Source organism: Chiloscyllium punctatum, unplaced genomic scaffold (assembly GCF_047496795.1).
Source record: "Chiloscyllium punctatum isolate Juve2018m unplaced genomic scaffold, sChiPun1.3 scaffold_156, whole genome shotgun sequence".
NCBI classification, from domain to species: domain Eukaryota; kingdom Metazoa; phylum Chordata; class Chondrichthyes; order Orectolobiformes; family Hemiscylliidae; genus Chiloscyllium; species Chiloscyllium punctatum.
The window spans coordinates 461633-481394 of NW_027309890.1; the positions used below are offsets into that span (position 1 = coordinate 461633).

Below are 19762 nucleotides of genomic sequence, written 5' to 3' on the forward strand. Positions count from 1 at the left end.
CTGTCTGAAAATGCATTCGGCATGCCAGTTTTGTTTGTGTTCCGTGAAAAATGCTTTCTGTTTTGCGATTCGCTCAGCACATTACGAGTTAACAGGGTTTCTGAGGTAACTTCGAGCAGCAAAACTCCTCAATTGAGGTCTGGGAAAATTTCACGGAGTATGGTCAGTCGGGGCAAAATTAAGGAAGTCGTTCGTATCTGCAGTGTTTCACAATACTACCTTTCCCGTGAGCAGTCGAACAGACTAAACGATTGTGCCACAGACTGCGATGGAAAACTCCGCTAAAAAGTAATCCTTTAAAGCCAGTGTTAGCAACAAGACGTTATGGGGGTACACGGCGTGGAAACAGATATTTAGGTGTATCTCATCCATGCTCACCACATAACCAAAATTAAACAAGTCCCGTTCCCCAGCATTTGGCCCCAATCCCTCTAAACCCATCCTGTCCAGAAACTCATCCGATTACCTTTGCAATTTTCTGAGTGTAATAGCCTCCTCCACTTCCTCTGGGAGCTCATTCCATACACGCACAACCTTCTGTGTGGGAAATGTGCCTCAGGTCGTTTGTCAATTTCAGCCCACTCACCTTAAACCTATGCTCTCGAGTTTTCAACTCACCCCAATTTGGGTAAAACACAGAAATACTCAGTTTACAACCCTTCCATAAGATCATATCGCAGCCGTTACGCTGCAGGGAAAGTCGTCCCAGCTTATTCCACCTCGCCCTACGGTCCAAACATTGACGAAATCATTGTCTATATATTGTCATCAATTTCACGTGTCTTTTTTAACGTTTTCAAGATGTCAATTACGCTGGACAACAACGAGCAATTGGAAACAGAAAGGTGAAACGGAGAATGGCTTCAACTTTCAGTGCTGGATGCCACTGCGCCGCAGGGCGGCGACCGCGGCTGGTTTCTGTAGTGTAGTGGTCATCACGTTCGCCTAACACGCGAAAGGTCCCCAGTTCGAAACTGGGCAGAAACTGCTTTGTTCGTCAACTGCGGCCTTTTACATGGACAAGAACGGAGCTTTCTTGCTTGCTTTCCCATCTGCAAACCTGCCTTCGAATTTGCTTGAAAGAATCTGCTCTCGTAGTGAAATGTAAGGCAACTCCATTTAATTACTGTGTAAAGCATTATAAAGTTTTTCTCCAACCTGGTTCTGATGCATATGCCATTCTGTTTGAGAGTGTCCTTGCCGCGTTCTGATCCTTCCACGAAAAGCAGTACCGCATTTGCATTCCTTGCGTAGGCGGACCGGTTCAAAGGCAGGTCACAGCGCACCACGGATTCCTGAACTTGTCTGTCTGTCAAATGTACCCCAAAGTCGTCTCTGAAAGGCCTCATTTGGAAGCTGTCTGTCGTTATTCAACGCGCGAGAGTTGGTACCAGATTCCTGAATCATATTTTGGGGCAGTTCGCACGTTAGTGGCTCATTCAATCAGCAACAGCAATGAAATAATTTACACTCTCAGAGGAACCTTTGAACCTGTGCTTTCATAGCGCCGCTAATATTAAGGTGCGCCCCGAGATCTAAGCCATGTTGGAACTGAAACGGAGGAATCGACAGAGAGGCTACAGAATGACATCGCATCCATTTGGTTTTCTTTAAATCACTGACGAGCAGGAAAATGTAAAAGGGGAGAGCGAGTGGGGAAGTGAGGCGGTTGCAGCTCTGGTAAAAGTCCTTCTTTGTGATTCACTCCGCAAACAGAGACTTGAAGGTGACTCAGAGGCGTGTGAGCTCTTCACATCGAGATCAGAAAGCACTCAAGGGCAGTTAGCACCTCTTCCGGAGTGGGGGTGGGGTGAGGTAATTACCTTTTGACTTCTGTTACTATGTTCAGAAACTGCCTTTTCGATTGACTTGAACAGAAACTGCATTTCCAATAAGCACCATGGAAGTTAGCAAAATTTATTGAATCGCTTCTCGTCGATTGCCGCACAGGTTTCCGACTCAGTTGGCATCCACGTGGCTCATGTCCAGGAGTGAACATCTCTGCAGCAAATTGCACGGTTAAAGTAAAAGGCACGGAAAGTGGCATCTCGAACCGGCCCCGAGGTCAGAGCATGCTCACAATGTGATCTGTCGTTCTCGGATTGTAATGCGACCTCCGGTTTTAGGGTGGAGAACATTCTTTGGGACCCTTCTTCTGCAAAACAGACACAGTGACTGAATAAATGCTGCACGGTTTGATGTGGAACACGGCCTGCTCAGCTTTGTGCATTTTCCCTGTAGTCAGGTGTGTTTCGTGTTCCGTGTAAACGTGAAAGTCGTCCTGTTTCGAGCAATGTGTGAAATCATTTAGCAAAGCAAGAATCGAAATTGTAGTAATGTCTAGCAGCTCATGGTTATTTGACCGAAGTGTCCAAGTGTCTCTGCTGTCAAGATCGCGTTCGCCTCCCGCGCGGAAAATCGCAAACAGCTCTGCTGTTCCAAAGCGATTTGTGCTTTTACTGGAACCGAATGGAGACTATTATTTCATCGCTGTTGTGAAACAAAGTCCTGCGGTGACTCGACTCGTCGTTATTTGGTTTTTTGTCCAATGGGAAAATCGTTCCAATGAATTTCGGTGTCATATGTTATTGAATTTCTCCCATTTCCTTCATTTCCGTCCTGGAGACATCAGAAGGAAAAGGTAATCTAATCGAGACTGTGATTGGTGAAATTCACTTTTTATGGCCCGTTCTTATGATGTTCTTTCTATCTCTCTTTTCAGCATTGTCTGGAAAGTGGTGGTGCACTAACGCTGCAGTATGTTTGAAAGAGTAGTTTGGAATTGCCCTGTTGTTAGTTGTGAGATTACTTTATGACTCATGCCCTCGGACTGTGACACATTTAGCATTCATGCATCTCTCTGTCTGAAAATGCATTCGGCATGCCAGTTTTGTTTGTGTTCCGTGAAAAATGCTTTCTGTTTTGCGATTCGCTCAGCACATTACGAGTTAACAGGGTTTCTGAGGTAACTTCGAGCAGCAAAACTCCTCAATTGAGGTCTGGGAAAATTTCACGGAGTATGGTCAGTCGGGGCAAAATTAAGGAAGTCGTTCGTATCTGCAGTGTTTCACAATACTACCTTTCCCGTGAGCAGTCGAACAGACTAAACGATTGTGCCACAGACTGCGATGGAAAACTCCGCTAAAAAGTAATCCTTTAAAGCCAGTGTTAGCAACAAGACGTTATGGGGGTACACGGCGTGGAAACAGATATTTAGGTGTATCTCATCCATGCTCACCACATAACCAAAATTAAACAAGTCCCGTTCCCCAGCATTTGGCCCCAATCCCTCTAAACCCATCCTGTCCAGAAACTCATCCGATTACCTTTGCAATTTTCTGAGTGTAATAGCCTCCTCCACTTCCTCTGGGAGCTCATTCCATACACGCACAACCTTCTGTGTGGGAAATGTGCCTCAGGTCGTTTGTCAATTTCAGCCCACTCACCTTAAACCTATGCTCTCGAGTTTTCAACTCACCCCAATTTGGGTAAAACACAGAAATACTCAGTTTACAACCCTTCCATAAGATCATATCGCAGCCGTTACGCTGCAGGGAAAGTCGTCCCAGCTTATTCCACCTCGCCCTACGGTCCAAACATTGACGAAATCATTGTCTATATATTGTCATCAATTTCACGTGTCTTTTTTAACGTTTTCAAGATGTCAATTACGCTGGACAACAACGAGCAATTGGAAACAGAAAGGTGAAACGGAGAATGGCTTCAACTTTCAGTGCTGGATGCCACTGCGCCGCAGGGCGGCGACCGCGGCTGGTTTCTGTAGTGTAGTGGTCATCACGTTCGCCTAACACGCGAAAGGTCCCCAGTTCGAAACTGGGCAGAAACTGCTTTGTTCGTCAACTGCGGCCTTTTACATGGACAAGAACGGAGCTTTCTTGCTTGCTTTCCCATCTGCAAACCTGCCTTCGAATTTGCTTGAAAGAATCTGCTCTCGTAGTGAAATGTAAGGCAACTCCATTTAATTACTGTGTAAAGCATTATAAAGTTTTTCTCCAACCTGGTTCTGATGCATATGCCATTCTGTTTGAGAGTGTCCTTGCCGCGTTCTGATCCTTCCACGAAAAGCAGTACCGCATTTGCATTCCTTGCGTAGGCGGACCGGTTCAAAGGCAGGTCACAGCGCACCACGGATTCCTGAACTTGTCTGTCTGTCAAATGTACCCCAAAGTCGTCTCTGAAAGGCCTCATTTGGAAGCTGTCTGTCGTTATTCAACGCGCGAGAGTTGGTACCAGATTCCTGAATCATATTTTGGGGCAGTTCGCACGTTAGTGGCTCATTCAATCAGCAACAGCAATGAAATAATTTACACTCTCAGAGGAACCTTTGAACCTGTGCTTTCATAGCGCCGCTAATATTAAGGTGCGCCCCGAGATCTAAGCCATGTTGGAACTGAAACGGAGGAATCGACAGAGAGGCTACAGAATGACATCGCATCCATTTGGTTTTCTTTAAATCACTGACGAGCAGGAAAATGTAAAAGGGGAGAGCGAGTGGGGAAGTGAGGCGGTTGCAGCTCTGGTAAAAGTCCTTCTTTGTGATTCACTCCGCAAACAGAGACTTGAAGGTGACTCAGAGGCGTGTGAGCTCTTCACATCGAGATCAGAAAGCACTCAAGGGCAGTTAGCACCTCTTCCGGAGTGGGGGTGGGGTGAGGTAATTACCTTTTGACTTCTGTTACTATGTTCAGAAACTGCCTTTTCGATTGACTTGAACAGAAACTGCATTTCCAATAAGCACCATGGAAGTTAGCAAAATTTATTGAATCGCTTCTCGTCGATTGCCGCACAGGTTTCCGACTCAGTTGGCATCCACGTGGCTCATGTCCAGGAGTGAACATCTCTGCAGCAAATTGCACGGTTAAAGTAAAAGGCACGGAAAGTGGCATCTCGAACCGGCCCCGAGGTCAGAGCATGCTCACAATGTGATCTGTCGTTCTCGGATTGTAATGCGACCTCCGGTTTTAGGGTGGAGAACATTCTTTGGGACCCTTCTTCTGCAAAACAGACACAGTGACTGAATAAATGCTGCACGGTTTGATGTGGAACACGGCCTGCTCAGCTTTGTGCATTTTCCCTGTAGTCAGGTGTGTTTCGTGTTCCGTGTAAACGTGAAAGTCGTCCTGTTTCGAGCAATGTGTGAAATCATTTAGCAAAGCAAGAATCGAAATTGTAGTAATGTCTAGCAGCTCATGGTTATTTGACCGAAGTGTCCAAGTGTCTCTGCTGTCAAGATCGCGTTCGCCTCCCGCGCGGAAAATCGCAAACAGCTCTGCTGTTCCAAAGCGATTTGTGCTTTTACTGGAACCGAATGGAGACTATTATTTCATCGCTGTTGTGAAACAAAGTCCTGCGGTGACTCGACTCGTCGTTATTTGGTTTTTTGTCCAATGGGAAAATCGTTCCAATGAATTTCGGTGTCATATGTTATTGAATTTCTCCCATTTCCTTCATTTCCGTCCTGGAGACATCAGAAGGAAAAGGTAATCTAATCGAGACTGTGATTGGTGAAATTGACTTTTTATGGCCCGTTCTTATGATGTTCTTTCTATCTCTCTTTTCAGCATTGTCTGGAAAGTGGTGGTGCACTAACGCTGCAGTATGTTTGAAAGAGTAGTTTGGAATTGCCCTGTTGTTAGTTGTGAGATTACTTTATGACTCATGCCCTCGGACTGTGACACATTTAGCATTCATGCATCTCTCTGTCTGAAAATGCATTCGGCATGCCAGTTTTGTTTGTGTTCCGTGAAAAATGCTTTCTGTTTTGCGATTCGCTCAGCACATTACGAGTTAACAGGGTTTCTGAGGTAACTTCGAGCAGCAAAACTCCTCAATTGAGGTCTGGGAAAATTTCACGGAGTATGGTCAGTCGGGGCAAAATTAAGGAAGTCGTTCGTATCTGCAGTGTTTCACAATACTACCTTTCCCGTGAGCAGTCGAACAGACTAAACGATTGTGCCACAGACTGCGATGGAAAACTCCGCTAAAAAGTAATCCTTTAAAGCCAGTGTTAGCAACAAGACGTTATGGGGGTACACGGCGTGGAAACAGATATTTAGGTGTATCTCATCCATGCTCACCACATAACCAAAATTAAACAAGTCCCGTTCCCCAGCATTTGGCCCCAATCCCTCTAAACCCATCCTGTCCAGAAACTCATCCGATTACCTTTGCAATTTTCTGAGTGTAATAGCCTCCTCCACTTCCTCTGGGAGCTCATTCCATACACGCACAACCTTCTGTGTGGGAAATGTGCCTCAGGTCGTTTGTCAATTTCAGCCCACTCACCTTAAACCTATGCTCTCGAGTTTTCAACTCACCCCAATTTGGGTAAAACACAGAAATACTCAGTTTACAACCCTTCCATAAGATCATATCGCAGCCGTTACGCTGCAGGGAAAGTCGTCCCAGCTTATTCCACCTCGCCCTACGGTCCAAACATTGACGAAATCATTGTCTATATATTGTCATCAATTTCACGTGTCTTTTTTAACGTTTTCAAGATGTCAATTACGCTGGACAACAACGAGCAATTGGAAACAGAAAGGTGAAACGGAGAATGGCTTCAACTTTCAGTGCTGGATGCCACTGCGCCGCAGGGCGGCGACCGCGGCTGGTTTCTGTAGTGTAGTGGTCATCACGTTCGCCTAACACGCGAAAGGTCCCCAGTTCGAAACTGGGCAGAAACTGCTTTGTTCGTCAACTGCGGCCTTTTACATGGACAAGAACGGAGCTTTCTTGCTTGCTTTCCCATCTGCAAACCTGCCTTCGAATTTGCTTGAAAGAATCTGCTCTCGTAGTGAAATGTAAGGCAACTCCATTTAATTACTGTGTAAAGCATTATAAAGTTTTTCTCCAACCTGGTTCTGATGCATATGCCATTCTGTTTGAGAGTGTCCTTGCCGCGTTCTGATCCTTCCACGAAAAGCAGTACCGCATTTGCATTCCTTGCGTAGGCGGACCGGCTCAAAGGCAGGTCACAGCGCACCACGGATTCCTGAACTTGTCTGTCTGTCAAATGTACCCCAAAGTCGTCTCTGAAAGGCCTCATTTGGAAGCTGTCTGTCGTTATTCAACGCGCGAGAGTTGGTACCAGATTCCTGAATCATATTTTGGGGCAGTTCGCACGTTAGTGGCTCATTCAATCAGCAACAGCAATGAAATAATTTACACTCTCAGAGGAACCTTTGAACCTGTGCTTTCATAGCGCCGCTAATATTAAGGTGCGCCCCGAGATCTAAGCCATGTTGGAACTGAAACGGAGGAATCGACAGAGAGGCTACAGAATGACATCGCATCCATTTGGTTTTCTTTAAATCACTGACGAGCAGGAAAATGTAAAAGGGGAGAGCGAGTGGGGAAGTGAGGCGGTTGCAGCTCTGGTAAAAGTCCTTCTTTGTGATTCACTCCGCAAACAGAGACTTGAAGGTGACTCAGAGGCGTGTGAGCTCTTCACATCGAGATCAGAAAGCACTCAAGGGCAGTTAGCACCTCTTCCGGAGTGGGGGTGGGGTGAGGTAATTACCTTTTGACTTCTGTTACTATGTTCAGAAACTGCCTTTTCGATTGACTTGAACAGAAACTGCATTTCCAATAAGCACCATGGAAGTTAGCAAAATTTATTGAATCGCTTCTCGTCGATTGCCGCACAGGTTTCCGACTCAGTTGGTATCCACGTGGCTCATGTCCAGGAGTGAACATCTCTGCAGCAAATTGCACGGTTAAAGTAAAAGGCACGGAAAGTGGCATCTCGAACCGGCCCCGAGGTCAGAGCATGCTCACAATGTGATCTGTCGTTCTCGGATTGTAATGCGACCTCCGGTTTTAGGGTGGAGAACATTCTTTGGGACCCTTCTTCTGCAAAACAGACACAGTGACTGAATAAATGCTGCACGGTTTGATGTGGAACACGGCCTGCTCAGCTTTGTGCATTTTCCCTGTAGTCAGGTGTGTTTCGTGTTCCGTGTAAACGTGAAAGTCGTCCTGTTTCGAGCAATGTGTGAAATCATTTAGCAAAGCAAGAATCGAAATTGTAGTAATGTCTAGCAGCTCATGGTTATTTGACCGAAGTGTCCAAGTGTCTCTGCTGTCAAGATCGCGTTCGCCTCCCGCGCGGAAAATCGCAAACAGCTCTGCTGTTCCAAAGCGATTTGTGCTTTTACTGGAACCGAATGGAGACTATTATTTCATCGCTGTTGTGAAACAAAGTCCTGCGGTGACTCGACTCGTCGTTATTTGGTTTTTTGTCCAATGGGAAAATCGTTCCAATGAATTTCGGTGTCATATGTTATTGAATTTCTCCCATTTCCTTCATTTCCGTCCTGGAGACATCAGAAGGAAAAGGTAATCTAATCGAGACTGTGATTGGTGAAATTCACTTTTTATGGCCCGTTCTTATGATGTTCTTTCTATCTCTCTTTTCAGCATTGTCTGGAAAGTGGTGGTGCACTAACGCTGCAGTATGTTTGAAAGAGTAGTTTGGAATTGCCCTGTTGTTAGTTGTGAGATTACTTTATGACTCATGCCCTCGGACTGTGACACATTTAGCATTCATGCATCTCTCTGTCTGAAAATGCATTCGGCATGCCAGTTTTGTTTGTGTTCCGTGAAAAATGCTTTCTGTTTTGCGATTCGCTCAGCACATTACGAGTTAACAGGGTTTCTGAGGTAACTTCGAGCAGCAAAACTCCTCAATTGAGGTCTGGGAAAATTTCACGGAGTATGGTCAGTCGGGGCAAAATTAAGGAAGTCGTTCGTATCTGCAGTGTTTCACAATACTACCTTTCCCGTGAGCAGTCGAACAGACTAAACGATTGTGCCACAGACTGCGATGGAAAACTCCGCTAAAAAGTAATCCTTTAAAGCCAGTGTTAGCAACAAGACGTTATGGGGGTACACGGCGTGGAAACAGATATTTAGGTGTATCTCATCCATGCTCACCACATAACCAAAATTAAACAAGTCCCGTTCCCCAGCATTTGGCCCCAATCCCTCTAAACCCATCCTGTCCAGAAACTCATCCGATTACCTTTGCAATTTTCTGAGTGTAATAGCCTCCTCCACTTCCTCTGGGAGCTCATTCCATACACGCACAACCTTCTGTGTGGGAAATGTGCCTCAGGTCGTTTGTCAATTTCAGCCCACTCACCTTAAACCTATGCTCTCGAGTTTTCAACTCACCCCAATTTGGGTAAAACACAGAAATACTCAGTTTACAACCCTTCCATAAGATCATATCGCAGCCGTTACGCTGCAGGGAAAGTCGTCCCAGCTTATTCCACCTCGCCCTACGGTCCAAACATTGACGAAATCATTGTCTATATATTGTCATCAATTTCACGTGTCTTTTTTAACGTTTTCAAGATGTCAATTACGCTGGACAACAACGAGCAATTGGAAACAGAAAGGTGAAACGGAGAATGGCTTCAACTTTCAGTGCTGGATGCCACTGCGCCGCAGGGCGGCGACCGCGGCTGGTTTCTGTAGTGTAGTGGTCATCACGTTCGCCTAACACGCGAAAGGTCCCCAGTTCGAAACTGGGCAGAAACTGCTTTGTTCGTCAACTGCGGCCTTTTACATGGACAAGAACGGAGCTTTCTTGCTTGCTTTCCCATCTGCAAACCTGCCTTCGAATTTGCTTGAAAGAATCTGCTCTCGTAGTGAAATGTAAGGCAACTCCATTTAATTACTGTGTAAAGCATTATAAAGTTTTTCTCCAACCTGGTTCTGATGCATATGCCATTCTGTTTGAGAGTGTCCTTGCCGCGTTCTGATCCTTCCACGAAAAGCAGTACCGCATTTGCATTCCTTGCGTAGGCGGACCGGTTCAAAGGCAGGTCACAGCGCACCACGGATTCCTGAACTTGTCTGTCTGTCAAATGTACCCCAAAGTCGTCTCTGAAAGGCCTCATTTGGAAGCTGTCTGTCGTTATTCAACGCGCGAGAGTTGGTACCAGATTCCTGAATCATATTTTGGGGCAGTTCGCACGTTAGTGGCTCATTCAATCAGCAACAGCAATGAAATAATTTACACTCTCAGAGGAACCTTTGAACCTGTGCTTTCATAGCGCCGCTAATATTAAGGTGCGCCCCGAGATCTAAGCCATGTTGGAACTGAAACGGAGGAATCGACAGAGAGGCTACAGAATGACATCGCATCCATTTGGTTTTCTTTAAATCACTGACGAGCAGGAAAATGTAAAAGGGGAGAGCGAGTGGGGAAGTGAGGCGGTTGCAGCTCTGGTAAAAGTCCTTCTTTGTGATTCACTCCGCAAACAGAGACTTGAAGGTGACTCAGAGGCGTGTGAGCTCTTCACATCGAGATCAGAAAGCACTCAAGGGCAGTTAGCACCTCTTCCGGAGTGGGGGTGGGGTGAGGTAATTACCTTTTGACTTCTGTTACTATGTTCAGAAACTGCCTTTTCGATTGACTTGAACAGAAACTGCATTTCCAATAAGCACCATGGAAGTTAGCAAAATTTATTGAATCGCTTCTCGTCGATTGCCGCACAGGTTTCCGACTCAGTTGGCATCCACGTGGCTCATGTCCAGGAGTGAACATCTCTGCAGCAAATTGCACGGTTAAAGTAAAAGGCACGGAAAGTGGCATCTCGAACCGGCCCCGAGGTCAGAGCATGCTCACAATGTGATCTGTCGTTCTCGGATTGTAATGCGACCTCCGGTTTTAGGGTGGAGAACATTCTTTGGGACCCTTCTTCTGCAAAACAGACACAGTGACTGAATAAATGCTGCACGGTTTGATGTGGAACACGGCCTGCTCAGCTTTGTGCATTTTCCCTGTAGTCAGGTGTGTTTCGTGTTCCGTGTAAACGTGAAAGTCGTCCTGTTTCGAGCAATGTGTGAAATCATTTAGCAAAGCAAGAATCGAAATTGTAGTAATGTCTAGCAGCTCATGGTTATTTGACCGAAGTGTCCAAGTGTCTCTGCTGTCAAGATCGCGTTCGCCTCCCGCGCGGAAAATCGCAAACAGCTCTGCTGTTCCAAAGCGATTTGTGCTTTTACTGGAACCGAATGGAGACTATTATTTCATCGCTGTTGTGAAACAAAGTCCTGCGGTGACTCGACTCGTCGTTATTTGGTTTTTTGTCCAATGGGAAAATCGTTCCAATGAATTTCGGTGTCATATGTTATTGAATTTCTCCCATTTCCTTCATTTCCGTCCTGGAGACATCAGAAGGAAAAGGTAATCTAATCGAGACTGTGATTGGTGAAATTGACTTTTTATGGCCCGTTCTTATGATGTTCTTTCTATCTCTCTTTTCAGCATTGTCTGGAAAGTGGTGGTGCACTAACGCTGCAGTATGTTTGAAAGAGTAGTTTGGAATTGCCCTGTTGTTAGTTGTGAGATTACTTTATGACTCATGCCCTCGGACTGTGACACATTTAGCATTCATGCATCTCTCTGTCTGAAAATGCATTCGGCATGCCAGTTTTGTTTGTGTTCCGTGAAAAATGCTTTCTGTTTTGCGATTCGCTCAGCACATTACGAGTTAACAGGGTTTCTGAGGTAACTTCGAGCAGCAAAACTCCTCAATTGAGGTCTGGGAAAATTTCACGGAGTATGGTCAGTCGGGGCAAAATTAAGGAAGTCGTTCGTATCTGCAGTGTTTCACAATACTACCTTTCCCGTGAGCAGTCGAACAGACTAAACGATTGTGCCACAGACTGCGATGGAAAACTCCGCTAAAAAGTAATCCTTTAAAGCCAGTGTTAGCAACAAGACGTTATGGGGGTACACGGCGTGGAAACAGATATTTAGGTGTATCTCATCCATGCTCACCACATAACCAAAATTAAACAAGTCCCGTTCCCCAGCATTTGGCCCCAATCCCTCTAAACCCATCCTGTCCAGAAACTCATCCGATTACCTTTGCAATTTTCTGAGTGTAATAGCCTCCTCCACTTCCTCTGGGAGCTCATTCCATACACGCACAACCTTCTGTGTGGGAAATGTGCCTCAGGTCGTTTGTCAATTTCAGCCCACTCACCTTAAACCTATGCTCTCGAGTTTTCAACTCACCCCAATTTGGGTAAAACACAGAAATACTCAGTTTACAACCCTTCCATAAGATCATATCGCAGCCGTTACGCTGCAGGGAAAGTCGTCCCAGCTTATTCCACCTCGCCCTACGGTCCAAACATTGACGAAATCATTGTCTATATATTGTCATCAATTTCACGTGTCTTTTTTAACGTTTTCAAGATGTCAATTACGCTGGACAACAACGAGCAATTGGAAACAGAAAGGTGAAACGGAGAATGGCTTCAACTTTCAGTGCTGGATGCCACTGCGCCGCAGGGCGGCGACCGCGGCTGGTTTCTGTAGTGTAGTGGTCATCACGTTCGCCTAACACGCGAAAGGTCCCCAGTTCGAAACTGGGCAGAAACTGCTTTGTTCGTCAACTGCGGCCTTTTACATGGACAAGAACGGAGCTTTCTTGCTTGCTTTCCCATCTGCAAACCTGCCTTCGAATTTGCTTGAAAGAATCTGCTCTCGTAGTGAAATGTAAGGCAACTCCATTTAATTACTGTGTAAAGCATTATAAAGTTTTTCTCCAACCTGGTTCTGATGCATATGCCATTCTGTTTGAGAGTGTCCTTGCCGCGTTCTGATCCTTCCACGAAAAGCAGTACCGCATTTGCATTCCTTGCGTAGGCGGACCGGCTCAAAGGCAGGTCACAGCGCACCACGGATTCCTGAACTTGTCTGTCTGTCAAATGTACCCCAAAGTCGTCTCTGAAAGGCCTCATTTGGAAGCTGTCTGTCGTTATTCAACGCGCGAGAGTTGGTACCAGATTCCTGAATCATATTTTGGGGCAGTTCGCACGTTAGTGGCTCATTCAATCAGCAACAGCAATGAAATAATTTACACTCTCAGAGGAACCTTTGAACCTGTGCTTTCATAGCGCCGCTAATATTAAGGTGCGCCCCGAGATCTAAGCCATGTTGGAACTGAAACGGAGGAATCGACAGAGAGGCTACAGAATGACATCGCATCCATTTGGTTTTCTTTAAATCACTGACGAGCAGGAAAATGTAAAAGGGGAGAGCGAGTGGGGAAGTGAGGCGGTTGCAGCTCTGGTAAAAGTCCTTCTTTGTGATTCACTCCGCAAACAGAGACTTGAAGGTGACTCAGAGGCGTGTGAGCTCTTCACATCGAGATCAGAAAGCACTCAAGGGCAGTTAGCACCTCTTCCGGAGTGGGGGTGGGGTGAGGTAATTACCTTTTGACTTCTGTTACTATGTTCAGAAACTGCCTTTTCGATTGACTTGAACAGAAACTGCATTTCCAATAAGCACCATGGAAGTTAGCAAAATTTATTGAATCGCTTCTCGTCGATTGCCGCACAGGTTTCCGACTCAGTTGGTATCCACGTGGCTCATGTCCAGGAGTGAACATCTCTGCAGCAAATTGCACGGTTAAAGTAAAAGGCACGGAAAGTGGCATCTCGAACCGGCCCCGAGGTCAGAGCATGCTCACAATGTGATCTGTCGTTCTCGGATTGTAATGCGACCTCCGGTTTTAGGGTGGAGAACATTCTTTGGGACCCTTCTTCTGCAAAACAGACACAGTGACTGAATAAATGCTGCACGGTTTGATGTGGAACACGGCCTGCTCAGCTTTGTGCATTTTCCCTGTAGTCAGGTGTGTTTCGTGTTCCGTGTAAACGTGAAAGTCGTCCTGTTTCGAGCAATGTGTGAAATCATTTAGCAAAGCAAGAATCGAAATTGTAGTAATGTCTAGCAGCTCATGGTTATTTGACCGAAGTGTCCAAGTGTCTCTGCTGTCAAGATCGCGTTCGCCTCCCGCGCGGAAAATCGCAAACAGCTCTGCTGTTCCAAAGCGATTTGTGCTTTTACTGGAACCGAATGGAGACTATTATTTCATCGCTGTTGTGAAACAAAGTCCTGCGGTGACTCGACTCGTCGTTATTTGGTTTTTTGTCCAATGGGAAAATCGTTCCAATGAATTTCGGTGTCATATGTTATTGAATTTCTCCCATTTCCTTCATTTCCGTCCTGGAGACATCAGAAGGAAAAGGTAATCTAATCGAGACTGTGATTGGTGAAATTGACTTTTTATGGCCCGTTCTTATGATGTTCTTTCTATCTCTCTTTTCAGCATTGTCTGGAAAGTGGTGGTGCACTAACGCTGCAGTATGTTTGAAAGAGTAGTTTGGAATTGCCCTGTTGTTAGTTGTGAGATTACTTTATGACTCATGCCCTCGGACTGTGACACATTTAGCATTCATGCATCTCTCTGTCTGAAAATGCATTCGGCATGCCAGTTTTGTTTGTGTTCCGTGAAAAATGCTTTCTGTTTTGCGATTCGCTCAGCACATTACGAGTTAACAGGGTTTCTGAGGTAACTTCGAGCAGCAAAACTCCTCAATTGAGGTCTGGGAAAATTTCACGGAGTATGGTCAGTCGGGGCAAAATTAAGGAAGTCGTTCGTATCTGCAGTGTTTCACAATACTACCTTTCCCGTGAGCAGTCGAACAGACTAAACGATTGTGCCACAGACTGCGATGGAAAACTCCGCTAAAAAGTAATCCTTTAAAGCCAGTGTTAGCAACAAGACGTTATGGGGGTACACGGCGTGGAAACAGATATTTAGGTGTATCTCATCCATGCTCACCACATAACCAAAATTAAACAAGTCCCGTTCCCCAGCATTTGGCCCCAATCCCTCTAAACCCATCCTGTCCAGAAACTCATCCGATTACCTTTGCAATTTTCTGAGTGTAATAGCCTCCTCCACTTCCTCTGGGAGCTCATTCCATACACGCACAACCTTCTGTGTGGGAAATGTGCCTCAGGTCGTTTGTCAATTTCAGCCCACTCACCTTAAACCTATGCTCTCGAGTTTTCAACTCACCCCAATTTGGGTAAAACACAGAAATACTCAGTTTACAACCCTTCCATAAGATCATATCGCAGCCGTTACGCTGCAGGGAAAGTCGTCCCAGCTTATTCCACCTCGCCCTACGGTCCAAACATTGACGAAATCATTGTCTATATATTGTCATCAATTTCACGTGTCTTTTTTAACGTTTTCAAGATGTCAATTACGCTGGACAACAACGAGCAATTGGAAACAGAAAGGTGAAACGGAGAATGGCTTCAACTTTCAGTGCTGGATGCCACTGCGCCGCAGGGCGGCGACCGCGGCTGGTTTCTGTAGTGTAGTGGTCATCACGTTCGCCTAACACGCGAAAGGTCCCCAGTTCGAAACTGGGCAGAAACTGCTTTGTTCGTCAACTGCGGCCTTTTACATGGACAAGAACGGAGCTTTCTTGCTTGCTTTCCCATCTGCAAACCTGCCTTCGAATTTGCTTGAAAGAATCTGCTCTCGTAGTGAAATGTAAGGCAACTCCATTTAATTACTGTGTAAAGCATTATAAAGTTTTTCTCCAACCTGGTTCTGATGCATATGCCATTCTGTTTGAGAGTGTCCTTGCCGCGTTCTGATCCTTCCACGAAAAGCAGTACCGCATTTGCATTCCTTGCGTAGGCGGACCGGCTCAAAGGCAGGTCACAGCGCACCACGGATTCCTGAACTTGTCTGTCTGTCAAATGTACCCCAAAGTCGTCTCTGAAAGGCCTCATTTGGAAGCTGTCTGTCGTTATTCAACGCGCGAGAGTTGGTACCAGATTCCTGAATCATATTTTGGGGCAGTTCGCACGTTAGTGGCTCATTCAATCAGCAACAGCAATGAAATAATTTACACTCTCAGAGGAACCTTTGAACCTGTGCTTTCATAGCGCCGCTAATATTAAGGTGCGCCCCGAGATCTAAGCCATGTTGGAACTGAAACGGAGGAATCGACAGAGAGGCTACAGAATGACATCGCATCCATTTGGTTTTCTTTAAATCACTGACGAGCAGGAAAATGTAAAAGGGGAGAGCGAGTGGGGAAGTGAGGCGGTTGCAGCTCTGGTAAAAGTCCTTCTTTGTGATTCACTCCGCAAACAGAGACTTGAAGGTGACTCAGAGGCGTGTGAGCTCTTCACATCGAGATCAGAAAGCACTCAAGGGCAGTTAGCACCTCTTCCGGAGTGGGGGTGGGGTGAGGTAATTACCTTTTGACTTCTGTTACTATGTTCAGAAACTGCCTTTTCGATTGACTTGAACAGAAACTGCATTTCCAATAAGCACCATGGAAGTTAGCAAAATTTATTGAATCGCTTCTCGTCGATTGCCGCACAGGTTTCCGACTCAGTTGGTATCCACGTGGCTCATGTCCAGGAGTGAACATCTCTGCAGCAAATTGCACGGTTAAAGTAAAAGGCACGGAAAGTGGCATCTCGAACCGGCCCCGAGGTCAGAGCATGCTCACAATGTGATCTGTCGTTCTCGGATTGTAATGCGACCTCCGGTTTTAGGGTGGAGAACATTCTTTGGGACCCTTCTTCTGCAAAACAGACACAGTGACTGAATAAATGCTGCACGGTTTGATGTGGAACACGGCCTGCTCAGCTTTGTGCATTTTCCCTGTAGTCAGGTGTGTTTCGTGTTCCGTGTAAACGTGAAAGTCGTCCTGTTTCGAGCAATGTGTGAAATCATTTAGCAAAGCAAGAATCGAAATTGTAGTAATGTCTAGCAGCTCATGGTTATTTGACCGAAGTGTCCAAGTGTCTCTGCTGTCAAGATCGCGTTCGCCTCCCGCGCGGAAAATCGCAAACAGCTCTGCTGTTCCAAAGCGATTTGTGCTTTTACTGGAACCGAATGGAGACTATTATTTCATCGCTGTTGTGAAACAAAGTCCTGCGGTGACTCGACTCGTCGTTATTTGGTTTTTTGTCCAATGGGAAAATCGTTCCAATGAATTTCGGTGTCATATGTTATTGAATTTCTCCCATTTCCTTCATTTCCGTCCTGGAGACATCAGAAGGAAAAGGTAATCTAATCGAGACTGTGATTGGTGAAATTGACTTTTTATGGCCCGTTCTTATGATGTTCTTTCTATCTCTCTTTTCAGCATTGTCTGGAAAGTGGTGGTGCACTAACGCTGCAGTATGTTTGAAAGAGTAGTTTGGAATTGCCCTGTTGTTAGTTGTGAGATTACTTTATGACTCATGCCCTCGGACTGTGACACATTTAGCATTCATGCATCTCTCTGTCTGAAAATGCATTCGGCATGCCAGTTTTGTTTGTGTTCCGTGAAAAATGCTTTCTGTTTTGCGATTCGCTCAGCACATTACGAGTTAACAGGGTTTCTGAGGTAACTTCGAGCAGCAAAACTCCTCAATTGAGGTCTGGGAAAATTTCACGGAGTATGGTCAGTCGGGGCAAAATTAAGGAAGTCGTTCGTATCTGCAGTGTTTCACAATACTACCTTTCCCGTGAGCAGTCGAACAGACTAAACGATTGTGCCACAGACTGCGATGGAAAACTCCGCTAAAAAGTAATCCTTTAAAGCCAGTGTTAGCAACAAGACGTTATGGGGGTACACGGCGTGGAAACAGATATTTAGGTGTATCTCATCCATGCTCACCACATAACCAAAATTAAACAAGTCCCGTTCCCCAGCATTTGGCCCCAATCCCTCTAAACCCATCCTGTCCAGAAACTCATCCGATTACCTTTGCAATTTTCTGAGTGTAATAGCCTCCTCCACTTCCTCTGGGAGCTCATTCCATACACGCACAACCTTCTGTGTGGGAAATGTGCCTCAGGTCGTTTGTCAATTTCAGCCCACTCACCTTAAACCTATGCTCTCGAGTTTTCAACTCACCCCAATTTGGGTAAAACACAGAAATACTCAGTTTACAACCCTTCCATAAGATCATATCGCAGCCGTTACGCTGCAGGGAAAGTCGTCCCAGCTTATTCCACCTCGCCCTACGGTCCAAACATTGACGAAATCATTGTCTATATATTGTCATCAATTTCACGTGTCTTTTTTAACGTTTTCAAGATGTCAATTACGCTGGACAACAACGAGCAATTGGAAACAGAAAGGTGAAACGGAGAATGGCTTCAACTTTCAGTGCTGGATGCCACTGCGCCGCAGGGCGGCGACCGCGGCTGGTTTCTGTAGTGTAGTGGTCATCACGTTCGCCTAACACGCGAAAGGTCCCCAGTTCGAAACTGGGCAGAAACTGCTTTGTTCGTCAACTGCGGCCTTTTACATGGACAAGAACGGAGCTTTCTTGCTTGCTTTCCCATCTGCAAACCTGCCTTCGAATTTGCTTGAAAGAATCTGCTCTCGTAGTGAAATGTAAGGCAACTCCATTTAATTACTGTGTAAAGCATTATAAAGTTTTTCTCCAACCTGGTTCTGATGCATATGCCATTCTGTTTGAGAGTGTCCTTGCCGCGTTCTGATCCTTCCACGAAAAGCAGTACCGCATTTGCATTCCTTGCGTAGGCGGACCGGCTCAAAGGCAGGTCACAGCGCACCACGGATTCCTGAACTTGTCTGTCTGTCAAATGTACCCCAAAGTCGTCTCTGAAAGGCCTCATTTGGAAGCTGTCTGTCGTTATTCAACGCGCGAGAGTTGGTACCAGATTCCTGAATCATATTTTGGGGCAGTTCGCACGTTAGTGGCTCATTCAATCAGCAACAGCAATGAAATAATTTACACTCTCAGAGGAACCTTTGAACCTGTGCTTTCATAGCGCCGCTAATATTAAGGTGCGCCCCGAGATCTAAGCCATGTTGGAACTGAAACGGAGGAATCGACAGAGAGGCTACAGAATGACATCGCATCCATTTGGTTTTCTTTAAATCACTGACGAGCAGGAAAATGTAAAAGGGGAGAGCGAGTGGGGAAGTGAGGCGGTTGCAGCTCTGGTAAAAGTCCTTCTTTGTGATTCACTCCGCAAACAGAGACTTGAAGGTGACTCAGAGGCGTGTGAGCTCTTCACATCGAGATCAGAAAGCACTCAAGGGCAGTTAGCACCTCTTCCGGAGTGGGGGTGGGGTGAGGTAATTACCTTTTGACTTCTGTTACTATGTTCAGAAACTGCCTTTTCGATTGACTTGAACAGAAACTGCATTTCCAATAAGCACCATGGAAGTTAGCAAAATTTATTGAATCGCTTCTCGTCGATTGCCGCACAGGTTTCCGACTCAGTTGGTATCCACGTGGCTCATGTCCAGGAGTGAACATCTCTGCAGCAAATTGCACGGTTAAAGTAAAAGGCACGGAAAGTGGCATCTCGAACCGGCCCCGAGGTCAGAGCATGCTCACAATGTGATCTGTCGTTCTCGGATTGTAATGCGACCTCCGGTTTTAGGGTGGAGAACATTCTTTGGGACCCTTCTTCTGCAAAACAGACACAGTGACTGAATAAATGCTGCACGGTTTGATGTGGAACACGGCCTGCTCAGCTTTGTGCATTTTCCCTGTAGTCAGGTGTGTTTCGTGTTCCGTGTAAACGTGAAAGTCGTCCTGTTTCGAGCAATGTGTGAAATCATTTAGCAAAGCAAGAATCGAAATTGTAGTAATGTCTAGCAGCTCATGGTTATTTGACCGAAGTGTCCAAGTGTCTCTGCTGTCAAGATCGCGTTCGCCTCCCGCGCGGAAAATCGCAAACAGCTCTGCTGTTCCAAAGCGATTTGTGCTTTTACTGGAACCGAATGGAGACTATTATTTCATCGCTGTTGTGAAACAAAGTCCTGCGGTGACTCGACTCGTCGTTATTTGGTTTTTTGTCCAATGGGAAAATCGTTCCAATGAATTTCGGTGTCATATGTTATTGAATTTCTCCCA

The 19762-nt window shown here is 45.8% G+C and overlaps 7 non-coding genes across 7 annotated transcripts; all 7 read left to right on the top strand.

The window, feature by feature from the left end:
- The first annotated feature begins 914 nt into the window (after positions 1 to 914).
- trnav-aac (transfer RNA valine (anticodon AAC)) lies at positions 915 to 987 on the top strand. Its single transcript has one exon. It is a non-coding gene; the product is annotated as a tRNA-Val (tRNA).
- A 2787-nt stretch (positions 988 to 3774) lies between these two features.
- Positions 3775 to 3847, top strand: trnav-aac (transfer RNA valine (anticodon AAC)). Its single transcript has one exon. It is a non-coding gene; the product is annotated as a tRNA-Val (tRNA).
- Positions 3848 to 6634: 2787 nt separating this feature from the next.
- Positions 6635 to 6707, top strand: trnav-aac (transfer RNA valine (anticodon AAC)). Its single transcript has one exon. It is a non-coding gene; the product is annotated as a tRNA-Val (tRNA).
- Positions 6708 to 9494: 2787 nt separating this feature from the next.
- trnav-aac (transfer RNA valine (anticodon AAC)) lies at positions 9495 to 9567 on the top strand. Its single transcript has one exon. It is a non-coding gene; the product is annotated as a tRNA-Val (tRNA).
- A 2787-nt stretch (positions 9568 to 12354) lies between these two features.
- On the top strand, positions 12355 to 12427 carry trnav-aac (transfer RNA valine (anticodon AAC)). The gene has a single exon. It is a non-coding gene; the product is annotated as a tRNA-Val (tRNA).
- A 2787-nt stretch (positions 12428 to 15214) lies between these two features.
- On the top strand, positions 15215 to 15287 carry trnav-aac (transfer RNA valine (anticodon AAC)). Its single transcript has one exon. It is a non-coding gene; the product is annotated as a tRNA-Val (tRNA).
- Positions 15288 to 18074: 2787 nt separating this feature from the next.
- trnav-aac (transfer RNA valine (anticodon AAC)) lies at positions 18075 to 18147 on the top strand. The gene has a single exon. It is a non-coding gene; the product is annotated as a tRNA-Val (tRNA).
- The last annotated feature ends 1615 nt before the right edge of the window (positions 18148 to 19762 follow it).